We start from the raw sequence: 26,852 nt of genomic DNA on the forward strand, positions 1-26,852 counted from the left end.
GCGGCCACTGCCGCTGCTGGAACTACAGGTGTCGCTACCGCTGGCGCCGCCCCCAATGCTGGCGCTACGACTGTCGCTATAGCTGGAGCTATCGCCGCTGCTGATGCGATTAGCGTTGCTAGAACTGGCGCTGCGCTTATCGCTGGTGTCACTACTGCTGGTGACTCTGCCGGTGCATGAGCATCAACAGCTGCCTCTGGAACCAGCCTTCTTCCTTGCTTCGCGCGTCAGCCTGCAGTTGTATGATTTTGTCTACGAAGTACATTCTGATTGATGCGCTAAGTGTCGCGGGAGTGTGATTTCAATTTGCGTGATTTAACTATGTGTTCCGTCTACTGGGTTTTTCTGTGAGTATGGGAAGTATCGAGGGTCGACGGAGGCGGATCCGATCCGGATGAAAACTGAATTGCTACTCGCACGAGGTACCGAAACTGACTGAAAGAAACATGAATTGATATGTTATCATCGATACATGGGACCTTCTGATAACCGAAGAAGGGGCGTTAGGCCTGCTATTTGCAACCGCCCCTTTACCCCCTTCCCGCATGCATATTTGCTATACCAGCATATTTCCCTGATCGTGCCCAGTCAGGGAGTGGGATTACCCGCACCATCCCTGGCCATGCGCTGAACAGGAAGTGGGATTACCCACACCAAACCAGAGGCATGCGGCCCTGTGCTGAACAGGGAGTGGGGGGTTACCCGTCCATAGCAGGGCCATGTGCTGAACAGGAAGTGGGGTTACCCATACAATAGCAGGGCCGTGTGTTAAACAGGAACTGGGATTACCCATACAATAGCGGGAGCCAAGTGCTGAACAGGAAGAGGGATTACCCATATGATAGAGGGAGCCAAGTGCTGAACAGGAAGAGGGATTACCCATACGATAGAGGGAGCCAAGTGCTGAACAGGAAGAGGGATTACCCATGCCCTACCATGGCCTGCGCTGAACAGGAAGTGAGATTAACCCCTACACGCGTTATACCTCTGCCTGCAGCATAACGCACCGTATACCCCACGTCGTCCTGAATGTAGCATGTAACGCTGGACCAATACAGCACATGACCCCCAAAGGCAGTATATACACACACCATATGCTCCACGCAATGGCCCGAAGCCAAGCATGCAGCATATACACCATATAATCCAAACCCGTCATGTAACCGCGCATGTGGTCTATAAACATTATATTCAGAACCCAGCACGTAACCATGATTGCAGTGTATACCATATAATCCAAATACAGCACGCCACCACCACTGCGGTACCATATACACCCCTGTAACCCAAATACCGCACATTATAACACTGACTGTAGCATATATACCCGTTATAATCCAATACGGCGCGTAACCTTGAATGCAGTACAGTATATCCACTATACCCGCCATGTAACCCACTTAAAGCACATTATAACACTGAATGCAGCATATATACACCTTAAACTCCACATGCCGCACGTAACCGTGAATGCAGTATATACTCTATAAACGACTTTATAACCCTGAATGCAGCATATATACACTTTATAATCCACATACAGCACTTACCCTGAATGCGGTATATACACTATGTACGCCATGTAACCCAATTACAGCACATTACAACACTGAATGCAGCATAAATACATAGGGTGACCAGATTTCGAAAATGAAAAACCAGGACACCTTAAAAAATAATTTATTAAACAAATGACATCACGTGACACCCCCCGTTGCCATGACAACAAGACACTCTGATGCCCCTGCAGTGTTAGTGTGTATAGAGGTGGGGGCTTTGCTTGGGCCCTTCAACTCTTACAGCCAGGGCATTATTGGCCAGGAATGCCCAGTTCGGAGGGGATTACTACTTCAAAATGTATTTGATTCGTAACAACATCAAAAAACTCTAATACCAATAACTAACAACCACAGACAATGATAATCTAAACCATCAAATAAAATGTCTACGGCCCTTGTTCAAGCATGTTTGCGGTACTTACCAGATAAATCAGTGCCTGCAATCCACGACTGTATCCGCCTCTCCGAGCGTCTGAAAGCAATCCAGCGTTCCTGGTGTGTGGCTGAAGAGGTGAGGGACTCCCTCCTCTCAAACGGAAAAGAAGAGCAAAAAATAGAGTTGGAACATACCTATCATACAGGGATGAGAGAGAGAGACAGAGAATGAGAGAGAGACAGAGAATGAGAGAGAGACAGAGAATGAGAGAGAGACAGAGAGAGGGACATAGGGAGAGAGAGACACAGAGAGAGAGAGAGAGACAAAAGTAATGTACTGTATAACCATTATACCGTACCCCCTAGTATTCGTGTAATCATTGTCCCACACCCCCTATAACTCACGCTTTGGCAATACTGAAATGTTCTTTTGTCATGCCAATAAAGCTGATTTGATTTGAGAGACAGAGACACAGAGACACACACAGAGACACAGAGAGAGACAGAGATACAGAGAGAGAGAGAGAGAGACACACACAGAGAGAGACAGAGACACACAGAGAGAGACAGAGACACAGAGAGAGAGAGAGAGACACGGGCCTATTTAGTAAGCGTTGATAAGGCTGCGTCTATAGTATTTCAGACGGAGGGAAGGCACACACGCTGCAATACACTTGCTGAAGTCTGAGCTTTTTATGGCTTTGCAGGGTATGCAGCGGGTGCGATTGGGGGCGTGGCAATGAATATTTGGAGGCGTGGCAATAACGTTCCGGCGCGGACGTCACTTCCCTACCTCACATCCCGATCCACCGGCATTTTTTCAGATGCAGCATCTGAAGCACTGTGCAGACAAGAAGAAAAATGCACACAATGCGCACCAGAGATTAAAATATAGTAAATTATTTATTAATAAAACAAGAAATAACCGTGGGGGATCCAACCCCACCTCAGTACATATGCGTCACAGATCCGGGTTCGGTTACAGAGTGACCTGACGTGTCACGACAGGTCACTCTGCGCGTATTCTGACAGGCTGAGACGGCGTTTGCAGGTAGGAATTTATATATACACTATATCTTCATCTCCTTCATAGTAATGACATTAAAAACACATTTATTCACAGAATTAAGTAGTCACTGTGTGGGATTAGTTTAAGATTTATTTATTAGATAATTTATCACTATGTAACACACTTTAAATCACAAATAAATAGGTATCACATTATTGCAATGTATTCAGTTGTAAGATATTAATGTTATTTGTAACACACAGTAGATTAGAAACATCACAATAATTAAGTATTAAATGTAATATTTATTGATCCCTGTAGCACTATTACAATTTGTTGGCATGGTAATCTATAACAGGGGAGCGCAAACTTCTGAAGCTGCGTCCCCCTGCCTGGCCTCCCCCGGTCTTGCGCCCCCTCTCCTACCTGCCAGCACACTCCGGGGTCGAGTGACGTCACATGACCCCGCGGTGTCATTTGATGCCGCGTTGCCATGGAGACGTGTCTGAATCCCGGTCAGTGTTACTGTTGCAGAGGCCTCACGTGATCCCCGGCATTTCATTTAAATGCCTTGGGGAGGAGCGCGGGACCTCTGCACCCGCCCCCGCGCCCCCCCAGACAAATCTCCCGCCCCCCAGTTCACGCACCGCTAACCTATAACATTATGTGTGTGTATATGTGTGTGTAAATATATATATACACATATACACACACATATATATATGTATATATATATATTTATATATACATATATATATCTTCTCTCCGAAGAAGACCGTTTTATATGTATGTATGTATGTGTGTGTGTGTATATATATATATGTATGTGTGTGTATATATATATATATATATATATATATACACATACGTATGTGTGTATATATATATATATATATGTGTGTGTGTGTGTCATACAAGAATCTATTACTGTATTATCTAAAATAAGTAACACATGTGATCTATTATGCCATTACCAATTGGACTGTAGGACTATAAAACCATTACGAGTGAGTTGTAGCATTATCCCCTGATGAAATCGGCCGTGTGCTGAAGAAACGCGTAGGTACTTTCTTCTCGTTATTGCCACACTATCCGTCTTGACGCCGGAAGGGAAGTTGGTACGCAGCCAAGACGAGACACCGGAATTACAGAGTGGAATCACAACTGCATACTACAGATTGCCGGAGGACCACACTGCGAGGGGCGCAGCCTATCGAGTTTCCCGGTCATCGTCCAAAGTCTGGAGCTGCGGATTGACCACCGGATTACCACGGAGCCCGAGCTTGTCTCATACAATGCTTTTACCAAACGGGCGTTTGTGAGTTTGTTATTTTTATCTTGTCCAGGAAATGAAATTGTTAAACCAAATTTACACATGGAGCGGGCGCTTTCTCTTCTTTTTGTTTTGTTTAGATATCTATCGAGGAGGTGGTTGTTTCCCCGAAGAGAGCTGCCAGGGCTCCAGAGGACGCCCGAATTGGATCCTTTTATGATTGAGTTATAACATAGCTATTAGAGCTAGTTTTCTGGACTTTTATTGTGTTTAGGCATAGTGTTTATTATTATTTTATTACAGCTACTTTTTAGTAATTGCACTGTTATTAATTCTGGCCACTATTTCTCACTGCCATTATAATCTCTCTCTAGCGACAACCAGATTGCTATATCAGCTATATTATTTATTGGTTATACCAGGGGAGCACAAACTTTTGCAGCTCGCCCCCCTGCCTTCCCTCTGTTGGTGCTCGCGCCCCCCCCCCCCCTTACCTTGATGCGGCGTTACGTGACCTGCAGCGGCATTTGACGAGGGTGACGTCACATGACCCCGCGGCGTAATTTAACACCGCGTTGCCATGGACACGAGTGACGCCGGCAGAGTCAAGGTAAGTAATAGCATTGCAGAGGCCTCACGTGATCCCCCGGCATTTAATTTTAATGCCTCGAGGAAGTGCGCGGGGCCTCTGCAACCGCCCGCGCCAACCCCCCCCCCCGAAAATTCTCCCCCCCCCCCACTTTGCGCACCTCTGGGTTATACCATATATATATATATATATATATATATATATATATATATATATATATTGTGACAGAAACCAGGGGATGGTAATAAATTCCGTATATAGGGCTCCCAGGATACTAGACAGTTTCTATCCTGTTTGGCCTGGGAGTGCAGCCTTATAATACATACACTCCATCCCACAGTTTGGCAAGCGCTGGAACTGAGGGATGAGAGATCCAGACCAGAGTTTGTCTGCTGCCTGATTTCTGTCACCTGTCATGCTAATTAGGAATCAGGTATGAAAGACTGATTTCCTGTTTGCTCTGGGCTCCCCACAAGAGCCAGGAGGCTGGAAGGCTGCTGAACTACAGAGGGGAGAAGCCTCTTCCCCAAACAGGTTCAATCTTTCTGTTCATTTGTGCAAGACTGCAAAAGTACCGTGTTTTGATGTTGGAAGTGGAAAAGCCACTTCCAACCCTGAGTCAGGGATATCTAAGTTAAGTTATCGCTCAGGTGAGCAGCTTTTGTTTTGATCTGTTTTCTGTTGTATGCACTGTGGCAGTCTCAGTGCCTGGGACTGAATAAACCAGGCATAGCCTGTTTAAAGGAACAGTACGTGACGCCTCATCATTTAACCTACCCTAAAAGACCGTGTTCTAAACAGTCCCGGACAAACGACGGAGCCCCGGAGTAAGCCGTTTGTCACATATGGTGGAGAATGCGGGCAGAGCACTAGGGGGTCTGCGGGTTGAAGAACTTTGAAAAAAAAAAAAAAAAAAAATTTTCATCCTCTGCAAAGAAGATGGAAGACGTGGTGGGTGCGCTGGTACGCAATGTCGCTGCCCAGAAAGACGTGAATGAAACCCAGCAACAGCTGTTAATAGCCCAGCAAGAAACTAATGCAAACCAGCAGCAGACGAATGCAGCCCAGCAACAGCTGCTAATAGCCCAGCAAGAGATTAATGCCAACCAGCAACAGGCGAATGCAAACCAGCAACAGACGAATGAAGCCCTGCAAAACGCGAATGCAAACCAACAAGAGACAAACCGCTTGCTGAGAGAGGAGCAACAGCGGTTCGCTCAGGGCTTACAGCAGGAACTCGAGATCCTGAGGGGGACTATCAGTAACCTTCCACTGGCAGCGGCAGCCCCAGTTCCGAAAATGACCAGGGCAAGCCACTACCTTCAGAAGATGGGACCCTCGGATGATGTGGAAGCCTATCTTCTCACGTTTGAACGCACGGCACAGAGAGAGGGATGGCCAGAAGCTGAGTGGGCTGGTCTAATCGCACCCTTCCTAAGCGGCGAACCCCAGAAGGCTTACTTTGATCTAGAGCCAGCCGAAGCTAACGTCTATGCAAAATTGAAGTTCGAGATCCTCGCCCGCCTCGGCGTAACCACGGCTGTTCGCGCCCAAAGGTTTCACGCATGGTCCTTCACGATGGATAAAGCCACCCGAAGCCAGATGTATGACCTCATCCACCTCGCCCGGAAGTGGCTACAACCCGAGATCAACTCAGCCAGCCACATCGTGGAACGGTTGGTCATGGACCAGTTCTTGAGGAAACTTCCCTCTGCCTTACGCCGTTGGGTCAGTCGGAGTGACCCCCACAATGCGGATGAGCTTGTGGCCCTCGTAGAAAGGTACAATGCAGCAGAAGAGCACCCGCAACCCACAGTCGTGGAGCAACCCCACTACCCGAGGTTCCAGGACTCTTCCAGAGACGGTAAAAGGGTACCGGGGTTAAGGGGCGCTGAAGAGCGGCGACCACCTTCACGCAGCACCAGCAACAGTGGTTCGCACACTAAGGGCAATAGCCAACATGGGGAGCCGGGAAAAGGCTCTAAGTGGGACACAGACTATGTACCTAAATGTGTAAATTGTCATGAGAGGGGCCACACAGCAAAAATCTGCCCACTAAATGATGAGCCCATGCAATGCAACAGCGTGGAACCTTATTCGCTGTTGTCCCAATGTATGGGCCCTAGCCCAGAGGACCCCTTGAATAACCATCTGTGGGCATTTGTAAAGGTTAATGGTAAGAGGGTTCGGGCACTTCTTGACTCTGGGAGCATGGTCACACTAGTGTCCGAATACCTCTTGCCCATTAAGAAGAAACAGGGAAACAGTTCACAAAGAGTGGCAATTTGTTGTATACATGGGGATAATCATGAATATTCCACTGTTGATGTTTTTTTTGAAACAGAGTTTGGTTCTTTAGATTTCAAGGTGGGTATTGTACCCAAACTGGCACATGATGTGTTAATAGGGACTGACTTTCCCCATTTTCTAAAAATGTGGTCCCCCGCTCAGAATAGCGCCCAGAGTTCAATAGCGAACCATAACGAAGTATTAGAAGAAACAAATCCTTTCCCTTTTTCAGAAATGGAGGTTGACGAGGGCCCAAATAAGAAGGGGGAAAAGGAGGAGTGCTGTAAAATTCCCTTCCCCATCACTACTTTGGTAGGGAATACCCCAAATCAAGATGTTGAGCAGACACTTACCACCCCAGAACCGGATAAGACCCTCGCTGACCTAGAGGTCAGTCCTGGGAGTTTTAAGAAGGCCCAGTGGGAGGACCCCACATTAGCGGTAGCAAGGGTAAATATACGGGACCAGAATAGTACTCCTGGCCAACCAGATAGGTCACTTGCTTACCCCTACTTCGAGGTAGAGAACGACCTAGTATATCGGGTTGATAAAAGGAAATCAGTTACAACTAAACAATTGTTGGTATCACGGACATTCCGTAACGTAGTATTACACCTCGCACATAGTCATCCATTGGGGGGACACCTAGGGGTGGAAAAGACAAAAGAAAAGGTTCTCCGAAGCTTCTATTGGCCTGGGGTTCTGGCAGAAATTACGAATTATTGTTCCTCATGCCCAGAATGTCAGATCACCGCCCCGTTCAAGGCGTACCGCAGCCCATTGGTACCCCTTCCCATAATAGAGGTACCATTTGACCGGATTGCTATGGATCTAGTAGGACCCCTAATAAAGTCTGCTAGGGGACATCAGCATATATTGGTAATATTAGATTATGCCACCCGATATCCGGAGGCAGTTCCCCTACGTAGCACCTCAGCTAAAAACATAGCAAAAGAGTTAGTAGTTCTGTTTTCCCGGGTCGGGATTCCTAAAGAGATTCTATCTGACCAGGGAACACCATTTATGTCCCAAGTAACGAAAGAGCTATGTAAACTCCTAAAAATCAAGCATCTCAGAACCTCAGTCTATCATCCACAAACAGATGGTTTAGTGGAAAGGTTCAATAAAACCTTAAAGAGCATGTTACGGCGGGCGGTTGATAAAGATGGGAAAAACTGGGATTGTTTGTTACCGTACCTGTTATTTGCCATTAGGGAAGTTCCCCAATCATCCACAGGCTTCTCCCCGTTTGAACTATTGTATGGCCGACACCCAAGGGGCTTACTGGATATAGCCAAAGAGACTTGGGAACACGAGGTTACCCCTTACAGAAGTGTAATAGAGCATGTTGCCCAGATGCAGGACCGCATTGCTGCAGTCCTACCCATAGTGAGGGAACACATGGAGAAAGCTCAAGAAGCACAGAGGAATACATATAATAAGGGTGCTAGGGTCAGAATTTTTTCTCCAGGTGATAGGGTACTAGTTCTGGTTCCCACCGTGGAGAGTAAATTCCTTGCTAAATGGCATGGGCCATATGAGGTCTTGGAAAGAGTGGGAGAAGTAAATTATAAGGTAAGACAGCCAGGTAGGAGGAAACCTGAGCAAATTTACCATATAAACCTACTCAAGCCCTGGAAAGATAGAGAAGTCTTGTTAACCCTAGTACCCCCAGATCCGTCAGAGAATCAAGAAACTGACCCAGAGGTTAGCATAGCTGAAACCCTGTCTGTTCATCAGAAACGAGAGGTTCAGAATTTAGTGAAAAGAAACAAAGAAATCTTCTCTATACGGCCAGGTAGAACTAGCGTAATTGAACATGACCTAGTCTCTGAACCGGGGGTCCGAGTTAACCTTAAACCGTACCGAATCCCAGAGGCCAAAAGAAAGGCTATAAGTTTAGAGGTTAAAAAAATGCTAAAACTAGGTGTAATTGAGGAATCCCAAAGTGGGTGGAACAGCCCTATAGTCTTAGTCCCAAAGCCAGATGGTACAACAAGGTTTTGTAATGACTACCGGAAACTAAACGCGGTGTCAAAATTTGATACTTATCCTATGCCCAGGGTAGATGAACTGGTAGAGAGACTGGGCAAAGCCCGATATCTCACAACCCTAGACCTAACAAAAGGGTACTGGCAGGTTCCCCTCACAGAAAGGGCAAAAGAAAAGACAGCCTTCTCAACCCCAGACGGCCTCTTTCAGTATAAGGTGTTGCCTTTTGGCTTACATGGAGCTCCCGCCACATTCCAAAGAATGATGGATAAAATTTTAAAACCACATGCTCGGTATGCTGCCGCCTACCTGGATGATGTGGTAATCCATAGTGAAGATTGGCAATCCCACCTTCCAAAGGTCCAAGCTGTGCTTGACGCAGTCCGGTCTGCTGGACTAACTGCTAACCCCGCTAAATGCACTATTGGTCTGGAGGAGGCCAAGTATCTGGGATATTCTATTGGCAGAGGTTTACTCAAACCCCAAACACTCAAAGTGGAGGCGATACAAAATTGGCCAAGGCCAGTTACAAAAAAACAAGTAAGGACCTTTTTGGGGTTAATTGGGTACTATAGAAGGTTTATTCCCAATTTTGCAACTAAGGCAACCCCACTAACTGACCTCACAAAAGCAAGAGGACCGCTAATGGTAAAGTGGTCCCCCGAAACCGAACAGGCCTTTAGAAGCCTGAAAGAAGCTCTCTGTGCCCAACCAGTGTTGGTCACACCTGACTTCTCCAAAGAGTTCGTAGTCCAAACCGACGCATCTGAGGTAGGGCTGGGGGCGGTACTCTCCCAGGAGTCTCAAGGTGAGGAGCACCCCATCCTTTATTTAAGTAGGAAACTAAATCCCCAGGAGAAAAATTACTCCATAGTAGAGAAAGAGTGTCTCGCAATAAAGTGGGCTGTAGAGACGCTCAAATACTACCTGTTGGGGAGAAAATTCCGGTTGGTCACAGATCATGCACCCCTTACCTGGATGTGTCAAAACAGGGAAAAGAATGCTAGAGTGACCAGGTGGTTCCTAAGCCTACAACCCTTTAAATTTTCTGTGGAACACAGGTCAGGGCACAAACATGGCAATGCTGACGGGTTGTCAAGGATGCACTCCCTAATATCCATGGTCGCTCATCCCTCGAGGTCTGAGCTGGGGGGGAGGATATGTGACAGAAACCAGGGGATGGTAATAAATTCCGTATATAGGGCTCCCAGGATACTAGACAGTTTCTATCCTGTTTGGCCTGGGAGTGCAGCCTTATAATACATACACTCCATCCCACAGTTTGGCAAGCGCTGGAACTGAGGGATGAGAGATCCAGACCAGAGTTTGTCTGCTGCCTGATTTCTGTCACCTGTCATGCTAATTAGGAATCAGGTATGAAAGACTGATTTCCTGTTTGCTCTGGGCTCCCCACAAGAGCCAGGAGGCTGGAAGGCTGCTGAACTACAGAGGGGAGAAGCCTCTTCCCCAAACAGGTTCAATCTTTCTGTTCATTTGTGTAAGACTGCAAAAGTACCGTGTTTTGATGTTGGAAGTGGAAAAGCCACTTCCAACCCTGAGTCAGGGATATCTAAGTTAAGTTATCGCTCAGGTGAGCAGCTTTTGTTTTGATCTGTTTTCTGTTGTATGCACTGTGGCAGTCTCAGTGCCTGGGACTGAATAAACCAGGCATAGCCTGTTTAAAGGAACAGTACGTGACGCCTCATCATTTAACCTACCCTAAAAGACCGTGTTCTAAACAGTCCCGGACAAACGACGGAGCCCCGGAGTAAGCCGTTTGTCACAATATATATATATATATACACACACACACATATACACACACACACACGTGTATGTGTGTATAAAACAGACTATATATATACATATAGTATGATATATATATATACATACTATATGTGTATGTATATATATATATATAAATATATATATATATGTATATATATATATATATATGTATATATATATATATATATATATATATATATATATACGACTATTAAGGTTAAAGATAATGGTGAAATACAGGGTTGCAGACCTGTCTAAGACATGCAAATGAATATACAGGAATATTTACAGTATATATATATATATATATATGGCCACCAGAATACCAAGAAGTGATCTCCTTGAATACAAACAGAAGGAGACAAGCGACAGGGTTCCTTTGGTGGTCACATATAACCCACACCTAGGAGACCTACGCAAGATCGCCAGGAAACTACAACCCATCCTCCAGGAAGATACAAGACTGCAACAGGTCTTCCCTGAAGCACCCTTATTATCATACAGACAACCCCATAATCTCAAGAATATTATGGTGAGGAGTAAAGTATTCAGCAGTACAACTGAATGCGGGACAAAACCATGCCAGGACCCAAGATGCAAAACCTGCGCAATGCTCTACACAGCGGACACAATACAAATACCACACAAGAATCGGGAATACAAAATCAGAGGAGGGTTCACCTGTTCCTCCAGCAATGTCGTGTACCTCATCATGTGCATGAAATGCCCAGGGGGCTGCTACTACATAGGTGAGACAGGACAGGGGCTAAACAAGAGAATGAACCTGCATCGCCACAGCATCACACGCGGAACAAGAGACAGTCCTGTTGGCGAACATTTCTCTGACTCTGGCCATAAGATGAACGATCTGAGGGTTGCCATACTCAAAGGTAATCTTAAAACCCCGAAAGAGAGACGGTTGCATGAATACAAATTTATGCAACTGTTCGGGACACTTAGCAGTGGCCTAAACAGAGATCGAAATTTTATGAGTCATTACTGACACTAGCGAACTCTCTTCCCATGAGCGCTAAAGGCCATGTCTGTACATACTGTGCTATATGTATGCACACACAGCTGTCTCTCACACATACTAATACTCCTTATTTTTCCATCCATATACACCAATAGGGACCACATAGTATCCACACACACTTTTAGTTGTGCTACAAACTCTCACATTTCCACACCCACCCACACCATTTATATCCCTCTCACTCCACACACACTTTGTGTAGAGCACTGTTTATACTGTGGGCTCTCCATTCATTTTTATTCACACTGATACACATACACACTCTTTCTTCACTTGCTTTCAGTTACCCTTTGACACCTCTAGCCATAAAACACATCCACACCGGGGGAAGGAGAAGCACAGATAACATTCCAAGAGACACTGTTTTTAAGTTATCCTTGCTTCATTCATTGTAACATCGCCGGAAGAAGAGATCAGTGTATCTCGAAAGCTCGCACAAATAAAAGCATTTCGTTAGCCACAGAACGGTATCATCTATTTATTTTTTGATTATTGAAGCTCGGCTAACACAGTACTGATACCTCTACATGTATATATATATATATATATATATATATATATATATATATATGTGTTCAAATAACGGGGGGAAAAAAGGGGGGAAGGTGGGGAAAAAAACCTCGCATCTACTTTTGCAATATTAATGCCACCATAAGCCAATAAATAACTTTACATCAGTAAGAATTGGCGGTGCTCACGGGTTGTAAATAGTATGAGTGAAAAGAGAAAAAAGTAACCCGTGTGGGAGCACTCAGGTATGCAGATTAACATATAGTATTTTATTTATTTGACACAGTGCAAAAAAGGATAAGTAAACAGTACATGATTAAAAACACTTAAAAAAGGCTAGGACCCCTGTCACGGGTACTACCCATAGACACAAGTGGGCAAAACTAGGGAATGACTCAAATTGTCAACCCTTAACATGAAAATGGATAGTGACTCAAGAAACACTTGGATAGGTCAGAATAAATCACAACAGGTTAATGGGTTCACAGACACCTATACAAAGCTAAAGATAATACGTACTACACACCAATGAAGTGACTAGTCAAAATATAAATGACAATCTTAAACCATCATGAATCTGCTTGAGCATACAATTATGTAACCAATACCAACAGCACAAATTAATCACTTGAAGGAAAAAGGTGGCATGATGGGATGAAGTCACTAGATGTGTAGAGCAATGAAGTGTGTGAATAACATGTATGGAAAATTGCCTGATGAACACCTATTAGATAACCTTGTGTGTGTTGTCAGTATCCATAATGAAAAAATAGAGTGTCACAGTCCAGAGATTAGTTGCACCAGTGCTGGGTAGCATAGTTACGTGAACATCTGTCAGGGGTCCTGCCTAGCACCCCCACTCCGACGCGTTTCGTCCAGAGACTTAGACTTGGAGTGGGGGTGCGTCGGAGTGGGGGTGCTAGGCAGGACCCCTGACAGATGTTCACGTAACTATGCTACCCAGCACTGGTGCAACTAATCTCTGGACTGTGACACTCTATTTTTTCATTATGGATACTGACAACACACACAAGGTTATCTAATAGGTGTTCATCAGGCAATTTTCCATACATGCTATTCACACACTTCATTGCTCTACACATCTAGTGACTTCATCCCATCATGCCACCTTTTTCCTTCAAGTGATTTATTTGTGCTGTTGGTATTGGTTACATAATTGTATGCTCAAGCAGATTCATGATGGTTTAAGATTGTCATTTATATTTTGACTAGTCACTTCATTGGTGTGTAGTACGTATTATCTTTAGCTTTGTATAGGTGCCTGTGAACCGATTAACCCGTTGTGATTTATTCTGACCTATCCAAGTTTTTCTTGAGTCACTATCCATTTTCATGTTAAGGGTTGACAATTTGAGTCATTCCCTAGTTTTGCCCACTTGTGTCTATGGGTAGTACCCGTGACAGGGGTCCTAGCCTTTTTTAAGTGTTTTTAATCATGTACTGTTTACTTATCCTTTTTTGCACTGTGTCAAATAAATAAAATACTATATGTTAATCTGCATACCTGAGTGCTCCCATACGGGTTACTTTTTTCTCTTTTTACTTATATATATATATATATATATATATATATATATATATATATATATATATATATATATATATATATATATATATATATATATATATATATATATATATTGCGCGCGCACACACACATATAACGTTTTATCCAACTTTTTCATTTATCATTTGTAGAGAAAATGAACATTGTCGCCAGAAGCGCTATTTTTTCAAAATGTAACATCTCTACTAGTGTAAAATGATACTTCATATAAAGCAGGTTATGGGACCCAGTATAAAATGACTATAATGTCTCTTATCACATCCCAGTATATGGATACTTTCTATTATCACAAGCTGCTAACATGTGACAGGGCTCAGAGTCTGAGCCCAGAATGTGACATACTGAACATTCTCATTCTAAATTTCAAAAAATATTGTGTTGATTTCTGACCTGACTGCCGTGGTTACAGCTCAACCACTCTGTTCTACTGCATGTCACCATTTTCTGCCACAACCAGCTGACGGTGGATCTGCAAGGAGTTCAACGCTCATTGGCATCACATCTGTGGCTTGGTTAACGTATCATTTCTCCAGCTTTTTATTGTATTGTTTTGAAGTAGATTATATTTATTTATTTGAATAGATATTTATTTAGTTTAATAGATATTTATTTAGTTAAATAGATTATATTTGTAAGTTTAATAAGTTATATTTTTTAGTTTAATAAGTTATATTTCTTAGTTTAATAAATTATATTTCTTAGTTTAATAAGATATATTTGTTAGTTTAATAAATTATATTTGTTAGTTAATAGATTATATTTGTTAGCACAGTAGATTATATTTACTAGTATTTAAGTCTCCCCCTCAGTGCCCCATTAGCACCCGTGCGCATATTTCACATCTTTTCGGAGTCGCTTATTTTTTAGACCCTCGGAGCCGAAACCTAAAGGGGTCAGCTAAGAAAGTTCGGATCAAGAGGAGCCGCACAGTTTAAAGACAGAACATTTCCAAGGGAGATGGAGACAATTTGGGTAAGATCTGATTAAAGGACAACCTTTGGGGAAGGAAAGGGTGACGCGGGAGTGTAAGAGGGGGGTGAGAGAGCAAGGTGGTGTGTCAGATTGGGGCAGAGCAAGAGAACGCAAAAATGATGGGGATTTGCTGCACACTAAAAAAAACAATTAGTCATACTTTTACCGGTGCCCCTTAGTCTCAGGGAAGACCGGCATTTCGTCCAATGTATACAATATGATTGATGGAAAAGGGCACACGGATTTGAATAAAAAAAGATAATTTATTGTGCCACAGACTACAATGTTTCGGCTGCTGGCCTTTCTTTACTGGCTTTAGTGGGTTTAGCCACTTTACCTGAGAAAGGCTAGCAGGCTGAAATGTTGTTGTCTATGGCAATGCAAGAGAAAACAGGTTGGGGGGGTGGGTTCTCGCAAGGTCGCCAACCCATGGGTGAGTGTCCCCGGTGGCAACTAGTCCTGGACCCCGGGAAAGCTGTCTGTGGCCCATACAAGCTGAGTAACATGTAGAAAGGACACATGTATGTTCAGAATGAGTTAGCATGGTATTTTGAGAGGCATCATAGCAGGTCAGTGCAAGTCAGTGCAGAGCACTGCAAGGTCAGTCAATATGAGGAAGGGTCCGATGGAGGATCCCAGAATATCTCTTAAAGCAGGGGTGCGCAAATCGAGGGGTGCGACATTTTCTTGGGGAGGAGGGAGGAGGGGCTCGGCGCTTACAGTGGCCCCTCGCTCTTCCCCACAGCATTTAAATTAAATGCCGGAAATCGCACGCAAGGCCTCTGTAAGTTCCCTTTCCTTGTCTCCGGCGGCTTCTGGAGACAGCAACGTGGCGTCACATGATGTGGCATTGCCATAGCAACGTGATATCACATGACGTCGTTATATCAGAACGTCGGAGACAAGGTGGGGAGGGTGGAGGGGGGAGCAGGGGAAAAAGGTTGCGCAACCCTGTCTTAAAGCATTGTCTTGCATACAGATCAGAGGCGAAGAATGGATATGGATATCCGATGTGAAGGAGGAAATAATACTGAGATCACTACCGCTAAGACCGATTCGATGGAAGAAGGTGAGTGATGAAATAGCCGTCACTGTGTAACTCTTCCAATTACCTGCAACTTCATGCAAAGAAATAGCAACGCTTGTTTTTAACGCATTAAGCACCTAATGGGGAATTCAACTGCTGAGAGTTTAAGGGAGTTACTCACCAAACTCAGCGACGTTTCTGTGTCTCTGTGATAACTCCCCCAGGACATGCTTGAAAACCAGAGGTAACTCAATGTATTTTTGATAAATAGAAACATGACCTTCTGGGGAGGGGTATATAATGGGTACTGGGCCTGGTGAGGTGGGTATAACGGGTTCTGGGCCTTGTGAGGTGGGTATAACGGGTACTGGGCCTGGGGAGGGGCGTATAGCAGGGTACTGGGCCTTGGGAGGGTTGTATAACTGGGTACTGGGCCTTGGGAGGGTTGCATAACTGGGTACTGAGCCTGGGGAGGTGGGTATAATGGGTATTTGCCCTGTGGAGGGCGGTATAACGTGGTATTGGGGAGGGGGTATAAGTGGCACAGGAGCTCTTGCGATACAGAGTATCACTGTCCCTGGTTACAAACACTTCATGTCTCCTGCAGATCAGGACACGCACGAAGGTGGTGCCCTTTGTGCCACCAGACGACGAGGCGGGCTACGAGGCGGACGACGAGGCATACGATAAAGCGGGCGTCAAGTGGTGCGAAGAGGTGGGCTACAAGGCGGCCGATGAGGCAGACGACGAAGCGGATGTCAAGTCTGGCGACGTGGTGGACGATGGCCTAGGAGAATACGAGAGGTGTGGACGGATCTGCTGCTTCACCTTTTTTAGGCGGAGGAGAAGACCCCGGGAGCAGGTAGCAGAATACGAGAGGTGCGGACAGATCTGCTGTTTCACCTTTTTTAGGCGGAGCAGCAGACCCCGGGAGCAGGTAGCAGAGGAGCCAGGGCGTAGATCCAGGGGTATTCTAGGGGCCATGAGAAGTTGGTTTGACCGCAGGAGAGGCAGATAAGATCAGGAAGGCTGCGGGAGGGGCAGGTACTATAGGGAGATTGGGATATTGGGCGTGAGAGGGTGAGAGAGAACAAGGAGCAGGGCCGGAGCACGGGTTTCATGCGCCCCAGGCGAAACTTAAAATTTGTGCCCCAGTTGTATAAAAAATAATAAGATAAATAAAATAATAAAATAAACAGTGGCGTAGCTATCGGGGCTGCAGGGGGTGCGACCGCACCCCAGCGCGACGCAAAATAAAAATAAAAGGGCGCCAAAATACTGGATAAAAAAAAGAATAATAATTTAAAAAAAAAGATAAATAAATTAGAAATAATAAGAGGAAAAAATAATAATGATTATTAATGCGCCCCTAGGACCTTTGCGCGCTAGGCGACCGCCTAATGGCCGGCCGGCCCTGCGAGGTATGCGGGAGGAAAAGGGGTGAATGGGATAGATATGCAGGGGAATGGGGGAGCAGGTGAGTTATACACAGGGGCACAAGGGCCCCATCACCCGCATCTCTATATACTGAGTGTGCCCCTGTGTATAACAACGCTGATCTGTGCTGTTCCATCTGATCTCACTGCACAGTGATCCAGGGACCATCCGATCGCCATTTAATGGGGTCAGGAAGGAATTTTTTCCCCCCATTGCACAGCAGGGGTTATGTTTCGCCTTCCTCTGGATCACAGCAACAAACTGCCCTTTGTGCATGAATTATCAGTGAGATCTTTATACACCCTGCATTGGTCTTCACTCCTTTGCTGCCGGAGGGGCCTGCAGTGCATTGCTCTGCGTGTTACTATATCGCTCTGCAATGTGCTGCAGGCCCCTACCAGCAAAGAGATTAATTATTTCAATAAAATACTCTCTTTAATCCAACCTATGTGTAGTGTCTTTTCTATCCGTTGTATCTATTGCTAACAGCTCAGTGATTCTTCCCCAGGTCGCTGCACTAGTGTCACACTGCCAAGCCAGGTGTGAGGGAGATTTATAGGGTCACATATACACTTCTGCCAAAACACGAGTGCAAACAGGAAGCCCCTCTGATCTGTCATATCTTTTATAACACAAAACAGTATCTAAAAAGGTAAAAAGAACATACATGGGATTCTGCTACAAATATCTCTCTAATTACAAACCAATTAGCAAATCATTCAGATTAGAGTCGAGCGAAAAGAAAGGGTTAAGTATCTCATGTACAGTATATGCAGTGTAGGCTGTTCTGCGCATTACATGCAGGGGACAACGTTTAGGGGATATAAGTAATGCTGATCTCAGAGCTGACCGGCTGACCTGCTCTACCGGCTGATCTGCTCTACTGGCTGACCGGCTGACCTGCTCTTCTGGCTGACCGGCTGACCTGCTCTTCTGGCTGACAGGCTGACCGGCTCTACCGGCTGACCGGCTTCCCTTCTTCCAGCTAACTGACCTGAATTGTGGCCCCTGTATCTCCCAATTAAACGTTTTATTGGCATATTCTTGTTTGACTCGTTCTATACAGACATTTTCTATACATTCATTGTGGGATTTGATAACATCTGTAAGATCTCTCAGAACATCACATTCTGTACGTTTGTGCTGAATATTTTTCCATTCTCAATTTACTTAGGGGCCTATGCAGAGAGCAGCGCTGGAAATAATTGGAATTGGTAATAAATTGTACCTGTAATGGCGTGATTTTATCTCCATATGCAGAAAGGTCAGAAAACTGCATTTAAAATCATGCTTGATTATGGAGAGTTTCAACCGGCGAGATGCGCGCTGGTGAAACATGTTTGAAAAAAAGCGCGTTTTTTTTTTTTCTTTTCACTCTCGCCGGTGAGCTCCAGTTTCCTGCCAACTTTTGCTGGCGGAGCTAATTGTAGAATTTCTCTCCATTTTAATGGCGCGAACAGCCCCTAGATGGCGATCGTACCTTTCTGCATACGGCCCTTTTCAAAACTGGCGAGATTTTGGTTCTCGCCAGCCGTGCGGCGAGTTCTACTAAAAAAAAATAAAAAAATGGCGCTTTTTACTCAACTCGCCATTTCCAACCTTATTATAGCCATATAGCGCTAAAAAACGCCGAAATTTCCGTTCGCGCTGCTCTCTGCATAGGCCCCTTAATATTAGTTTTTGGCTTCAATTATTTATATCGAGCCCAAAATACCTTTATACAGAATGCTGTTCCCCTTATCCCACAAATGCTGCTTCATTAAAGCCCAGGGGTGGCACTTTATGCATTCTCAAACTTTTAGGCAACATCCCTAATTTCCAAAAGTGGGATAAAATCTGTGCATATTTAAATGGTTAATTTTTCCATTTTTCCATTGTGACAAAATATCAATTTTCTCACTCAGACTCCTAAATCCCTCCCCAAATATATCCGTTTCACATAAAAGTGTGTGCGCTTCTCCTTCCGCCTAACTGGCATGTCGTCCTTACGGGCGCCACTCCTTGCAACTCCACGCTGCCCTCCAGTGGCTAAAGAAATAAGATACATTTACTATACTCGTCTGGCAGCTGCTCCCGTATAAGGTGGGTAACTCTGTATTAGGGGTCTAGGTAGAGTATATTTTATACTTATGTCGGATAGATGAGGAATTTATATTGTGAGTGGCCTTAGATCTTATCCTATATGCACGCAGCCCTCGCCTCTCTGACCTTGAACACATACTTCAATCTGATTTTTTGAGACTTGAAACTGGATTTCCCAAAACAAACTGATTTTAAACACTGACAAGACTGTAACAATGGTATTTGGGACCAGAGCTAAATTGCTAAAGCTGCCAATGACAGAGCTTCAGATAAAAACCAGCTCTAATACCATCCTAGCCCCTGTTACTGGTTTGAAATATCTGGGCATATAGTTCAACTCCCATTTAACATTTGGGTTGCACATTGATACCCTGACATCCAAATCCTATGCCAAACTAGGTGTACTTTACAGGAACAAATCCTCCCTAAGGCCCTCATGCAGTAATCGCCTACAGCGATTCAGTAAGCCCAGAGAAGCTGGCGATTAGAGCAAAAATAACCGGTTTTTTTTTTGCCGGAAAATAAATAAATAAATAAAATCGGCAGACGCGCGGTGATAAGCCACTTTTCGGCACTGATCGCCAGTTTTTCAAACACGCTCAATTCTATAAGCCCTGATCAGCTTATTGCGGCTGATCGCCACTTTAAAATTGCTGTTTCTTCTCCAAATTGTCCCGCCACAAAAGTTGGCAAGAAGGTGGGGTGAAGCTGCGATGAAAATAACATGCATGTGTCCCAGAGCTGATATCCATTAATATCAGCACCAGAGACCCCCGGCATGAATCCCATGCATAAAAAATGCATTTACAGGCAACTTCATTACCGCCAAGGCAATGAAGGGGTTATACACCCGTGCCAGGCTTATTGTGGGTAGCGGGGGTGGGAGAAGGTGGTATTTGGCCCTGGGTGGGTGTTTAGGCCTTGCCAGGGGGTTGGGGGATGACTTAACCTCTTCTTTAACTTAGTGGTTAATACCGCTAAGGTAATGAAGGGGTTAACCCCTCCCACTACCCCCCCACCCGGTAGGCCTAAACACCCATCCTTGGGGCCAATACCCCGTTCACCCACCCCCGCTACCCACAATAAACACAAATACACATAACAGCCCCACTGGCCACCTCCTAGGTCCCTAATAAACCATTACAATATTCATAAAACCATTATTTTGTTTACACCCAGGATTATTACATGGGATTAGGGCTATGTTATTCAGTGAGGGGTTGTATGTTTGTATTCGTAGGGACAGGCAAGGCCGGAGCCAGATGGGGTTCTCCTGCCTCTGTCCTCCCTGTCTCCTGACCCTTCCTGTAGCCGGACAAAGAAGAAGAAGCAGGCACACGGTCTTACTCAAAGGAGGTTTAATATGCCATAAAGTCCAACGTTTCGGCAGTCAAATACTGCCTTTCTCAAGGTGAAGGCTACCAAACACAAGAAAACAGTCACAATATATACCACCCCCCCTGATACTCACCCCTCCCCATTCTGCCACATAACCAGGATGCTGACGCCCACCTGATGACGCCAGAGCTACCATATGGCGCCCCCTAGTGACGTCAGACGTCTAGGTCTAAATCCCTGGCAATACAGCATAGAGCTGTCTTGGAGGACTGCAGCCACAGCCACACATGGGGGAGTGTTCAGTCTGGGGAGAGGTGTGGCTGTGGCTGCAGTCCTCCAAGGCAGCTCTATGCTGTATTGCCAGGGATTTAGACCTAGACGTCTGACGTCACTAGGGGGCGCCATATGGTAGCTCTGATGTCATCAGGTGGGCGTCAACATCCTGGTTATGTGGCAGAGTGGGGTGAAATAGGACCTGTATCTGTTAGACTTCCATCGCCCTATCTTTTGTATCGCAGCTACTGACAGCCCCGCGCGTGATGCTTCCGTTGCCGCCCCAATCCGGAACGAATGTGTCCCGTATTGTGCCTCGTCGAGGCCCTGGTGTCTTAGGCACATGCGGAAAACCCGCAGGTACTGGAATCTAGATAACGGTACCCCGTCCGCGTGAAGGAGCAGGGGGCCCTGACCGTCTGGCCTGCATGCCAAGTATTCCCTGAGCGTGCTCACTGGGCAAAATTTGGTCCCTGGTAGCCCTAGCAAAGATATCCACGCTCCCCTCCCCCGCTGGTCTGTTTTTGACCTTTTCACGTGTAGTTTGACCCACCCTTCCCCTAAGACTATGTCCTCAAACTGCATCCCTCCCTCGCCTTTGCGCGACGCGCACACCAGTTCCCCGGCTCGCAGTGCTGCGAAGAAAGCCAATGCAAACGTCAGCCGGAAAAGTTTCGCCTCGAACCCCGATAGGCACACTCTGTCTGCGGCCTGCATTAAACCCTCTAATATCGCTGGTGTCACTGGCCTTCTGCTGTCATTTGCCGCCGTCCCCTTCGTTAACCACGCTAGGACCCTTTTGATGATAAATGCCTTCGTTGGGTCCCCCTTGCCCTCTAGCTGCAAAAAGAAGGAGACTCCTGTCACTTTTTTCCCTATGGATCCTCCCGATAAACCCCTTGCCCTTAAGTTTAGGACAAATGATAGCAAGGTCCCGACTCCCAATACGTCGAGACCCAATTCCCCTGCCAGACTTTGATAATCGCGCCACGCTGCCGAATAGGCCCGCCACGTACCCGGAGCCAGCGATGATCGTACCAACGAGGTCACTGGGTCGTCGCCAGCACCCAAAGGTCTGCAGGGCATGGACTGCCGATTAGGTCCGCCCCGGGGGCCAGTCTCCGAAACAGCGCCATCTGTAACCGGGATAAGGCATCAGCAATGTTATTCACCACCCCCGGGACATGTCGAGCCTTGAACGCTATGTTCAATTGCAAGCATGCCAGTACGAAACAGCGCAGAAGGGACAGCACCGGCGGGGATCGTGAGCCGAAATTGTTCACGGCTTCCACTACACCCATGTTGTCTGTCCAAAAAATTACTTGCTTATTCGCGAATAAGTGACCCCACAGGCGCACTGCGACGAGCAAGGGAAATAGTTCCAAGAACGCCAAGTTCTTAATGAGCGGCATCCCCCGCCAGTGGGGAGGCCACCGCTCTGCGCACCATGCCCCACCGAAGTAGGCCCCAAAACCGACTGACCCTGAGGCGTCTGTAAACAACTGCAACTCTGTGTTGTTGGATGGGGGACCTCGCCACAAGGTTCTGCCGTTATAATCCTTTAAAAAACGCAGCCACACCGTCAAGTCCTTTCGGATTTCGGCGGTGATGCGGATGAAGTGGTTGGGTCGTCTCACCCCGACCGTTGCTGCGGAGAGGCGCCTGGCGAAAACCCTCCCAGCCGGCATTACGCGCGCAGCAAATACTAAGTGGCCTAGCAGCGCCTGGAAGTGCCTCAATGATGTTTTCTTGAGAGCTATGAATTCGCGGAGAAGCCTGCTTAGGGCGACCAGCTTCTCCGGAGGGAGCCTGTACTCCATCGCCTCAGAGTCGATTTCTATGCCCAAAAAGGTAAGAGTGGTTGTTGGCCGCACCGTCTTCTCGTCGGCCAAAGGAACGCCGAACTCACGCGCCAGGGCTGAAAATTCGAACAGCCACCTAGCGCATAAGTCCGAACCCCTGGGGCCAACAAAAAGGAAGTCGTCCAAGTAGTGCATGACCCCCGCTGCCTGCACCCTCTTCCGGGCCACCCATTCTAGGAAGGTGCTAAATGTCTCGAAATAAAAACAAGAAAGCGCCCCTCCCATTGGTAAGCATAAGTCTATGTAGTACTGACCTTCGAGCATGCAGCCTAGCAAATGAAAGCACTCGGGGTGGACTGGCAAGTGTCTGAAGGCCGATTTGATGTCAGCTTTTGACATTAGAGCCCCTTCTCCCATCCTTTCCACCAGCGCTGCGGCTTGATCGAAGTTTGCGTAAGACACCGAACTCAACTCCCTGTCAATGCCGTCGTTTACCGACGACCCCTCGGGGTAGGATAGGTGTTGTATCAACCTATACTCCCCAGCCTCTTTTTTTGGGGACCACTCCCAATGGGGAAATCCTGAGATTAGGCAAGGGAGGGGACTCGAAGGGGCCAGCCATCCTTCCCAATTGGACTTCCTTCCAGACTTTCTCCCTAGCTACGTCACCGTGTGTCCTGACCGATTTCAAGTTCCGACTAAACTCAGATCCCGCTTGATCCTAAACCCCTCCTTAAACCCAGCTAAGAGTAGCTGGGCTGCTTCCCTATTGGGATACCTTGCTAGCCACGGTGCCAAATTGGCGACGATTATTGGTGTCGCTGCCCTCGCGTCCAAACGTCCGCCCTGCGCCCCTCCCCCTGCGACCGCCCTTCTTAAAACACTTTGCCTGGGCGTGGCGGCCGCCGCAAAAGGAGCAGATGTGTTGGAAACGGCAGTTGTCGTACGTGCAGTTGGACTGGTTAAACGGCCAACAGACGCCCGAGTTGGTGCGCAGCGACTGGCTAGTCCCTGGCACGTTATTCCGCCATGCCCCCCTACCTCCGGTGCCGCACCCTCGAAAGGAATCTGCCCCGCCCCCAGACACAAACTGCAGATAAAGGTTGACGTCCTTGACGTTCCATGGTATCACCACCTCTTGGGCCTTTATTGATTGCCTAAAGCACTGGTCATATGTCCACCAACCCGTTCCCCCGTAAGTGTGGTGTGCTTCCTCGATCATGTCGTGATACGTAAAGAGCGAGGCGTACGCCTGGGGATCCTTCTCCCCAATCACTCCAGCCAGGATAACAAATGCCTTAGACCAATTGCGAAAGGTGTGCGGGAAAAGCCTCTTTTCCACATCCACCTTCTTCGCTTCCCCCGTCTTTGAGGACGCGGCCAACGCCTCCCTGTAGCCTGGTAGCAGAGATAATATATCTACGTACTCCCCGGCCCATATCTTGTCCTTCACCTCTTTCAGCAAGTGCAAGCCCACTGAGCTAGGTCTGGATGTATAAGAGACCTTATATGCCGCATCGGGCATCCTCTTATCCTTGGCTAGCTCCCCTGAGGCGGGTGCCGCCTGAGGGAGGGGGAGCGTGGAGGATGGTGAGTCCACTAGCCCGGCCTGCCCACCGGCCCCTAGAGGTGTGTTGTTAACCGCCTGCGGGGGAACCGCGGCCACTGCCGCTGCTGGAACTACAGGTGTCGCTACCGCTGGCGCCGCCCCCAATGCTGGAGCTACGACTGTCGCTATAGCTGGAGCTATCGCCGCTGCTGATGCGATTAGCGTTGCTAGAACTGGCGCTGCGCTTATCGCTGGTGTCACTACTGCTGGTGACTCTGCCGGTGCATGAGCATCAACAGCTGCCTCTGGAACCAGCCTTCTTCCTTGCTTCGCGCGTCAGCCTGCAGTTGTATGATTTTGTCTACGAAGTACATTCTGATTGATGCGCTAAGTGTCGCGGGAGTGTGATTTCAATTTGCGTGATTTAACTATGTGTTCCGTCTACTGAGTTTTTCTGTGAGTATGGGAAGTATCGAGGGTCGACGGAGGCGGATCCGATCCGGATGAAAACTGAATTGCTACTCGCACGAGGTACCGAAACTGACTGAAAGAAACATGAATTGATATGTTATCATCGATACATGGGACCTTCTGCTAACCGAAGAAGGGGCGTTAGGCCTGCTATTTGCAACCGCCCCTTTACCCCCTTCCCGCATGCATATTTGCTATACCAGCATATTTTCCTGATCGTGCCCAGTCAGGGAGTGGGATTACCCGCACCATCCCTGGCCATGCGCTGAACAGGAAGTGGGATTACCCACACCAAACCAGAGGCATGCGGCCCTGTGCTGAACAGGGAGTGGGGGGTTACCCGTCCATAGCAGGGCCATGTGCTGAACAGGAAGTGGGGTTACCCATACAATAGCAGGGCCGTGTGTTAAACAGGAACTGGGATTACCCATACAACCGCAGGGCCGTATATTAAACAGGAACTGGGATTACCCATACAATAGCGGGAGCCAAGTGCTGAACAGGAAGAGGGATTACCCATATGATAGAGGGAGCCAAGTGCTGAACAGGAAGAGGGATTACCCATACGATAGAGGGAGCCAAGTGCTGAACAGGAAGAGGGATTACCCATGCCCTACCATGGCCTGCGCTGAACAGGAAGTGAGATTAACCCCTACACGCGTTATACCTCTGCCTGCAGCATAACGCACCGTATACCCCACGTCGTCCTGAATGTAGCATGTAACGCTGGACCAATACAGCACATGACCCCCAAAGGCAGTATATACACACACCATATGCTCCACGCAATGGCCCGAAGCCAAGCATGCAACATATACACCATATAATCCAAACCCGTCATGTAACCGCGCATGTGGTCTATAAACATTATATTCAGAACCCAGCACGTAACCATGATCGCAGTGTATGCCATATAATCCAAATACAGCACGCCACCACGACTGCGGTACCGTATACACCCCTGTAACCCAAATACCGCACATTATAACACTGACTGTAGCATATATACCCGTTATAATCCAATACGGCGCGTAACCTTGAATGCAGTATATCCACTATACCCGCCATGTAACCCACTTAAAGCACATTATAACACTGAATGCAGCATATATACACCTTATACTCCACATGCCGCACGTAACCGTGAATGCAGTATATACTCTATAAACGACTTTATAACCCTGAATGCAGCATATATACACTTTATAATCCACATACAGCACTTACCCTGAATGCGGTATATACACTATGTACGCCATGTAACCCAATTACAGCACATTACAACACTGAATGCAGCATAAATACATAGGGTGACCAGATTTCGAAAATGAAAAACCAGGACACCTTAAAAAATAATTTATTAAACAAATGACATCACGTGACACCCCCCGTTGCCATGACAACAAGACACTCTGATGCCCCTGCAGTGTTAGTGTGTATAGAGGTGGGGGCTTTGCTTGGGCCCTTCAACTCTTACAGCCAGGGCATTATTGGCCAGGAATGCCCAGTTCGGAGGGGATTACTACTTCAAAATGTATTTGATTCGTAACAACATCAAAAAACTCTAATACCAATAACTAACAACCACAGACAATGATAATCTAAACCATCAAATAAAATGTCTACGGCCCTTGTTCAAGCATGTTTGCGGTACTTACCAGATAAATCAGTGCCTGCAATCCACGACTGTATCCGCCTCTCCGAGCGTCTGAAAGCAATCCAGCGTTCCTGGTGTGTGGCTGAAGAGGTGAGGGACTCCCTCCTCTCAAACGGAAAAGAAGAGCAAAAAATAGAGTTGGAACATACCTATCATACAGGGATGAGAGAGAGAGACAGAGAATGAGAGAGAGACAGAGAATGAGAGAGAGACAGAGAATGAGAGAGAGACAGAGA

The 26,852-nt window shown here is 46.6% G+C and overlaps 1 long non-coding RNA gene across 1 annotated transcript in view; it reads right to left on the reverse strand.

Moving 5' to 3' along the window:
- Positions 1 to 26,781, reverse strand: part of LOC142483584 (uncharacterized) — a 52,782-nt gene extending 26,001 nt beyond the window's left edge. Inside the window, exons 1-2 of the long non-coding RNA XR_012797390.1 lie at positions 26,618 to 26,781; positions 1,982 to 2,085 (exon numbers count right to left, since the gene is read on the reverse strand). This is a non-coding gene — a long non-coding RNA (uncharacterized LOC142483584). The remainder of the gene's footprint in view (positions 1 to 1,981; positions 2,086 to 26,617) is intronic.
- Positions 26,782 to 26,852: the final 71 nt, after the last annotated feature.

This window comes from Ascaphus truei, unplaced genomic scaffold, assembly GCF_040206685.1.
Source record: "Ascaphus truei isolate aAscTru1 unplaced genomic scaffold, aAscTru1.hap1 HAP1_SCAFFOLD_338, whole genome shotgun sequence".
Lineage (NCBI taxonomy): Eukaryota > Metazoa > Chordata > Amphibia > Anura > Ascaphidae > Ascaphus > Ascaphus truei.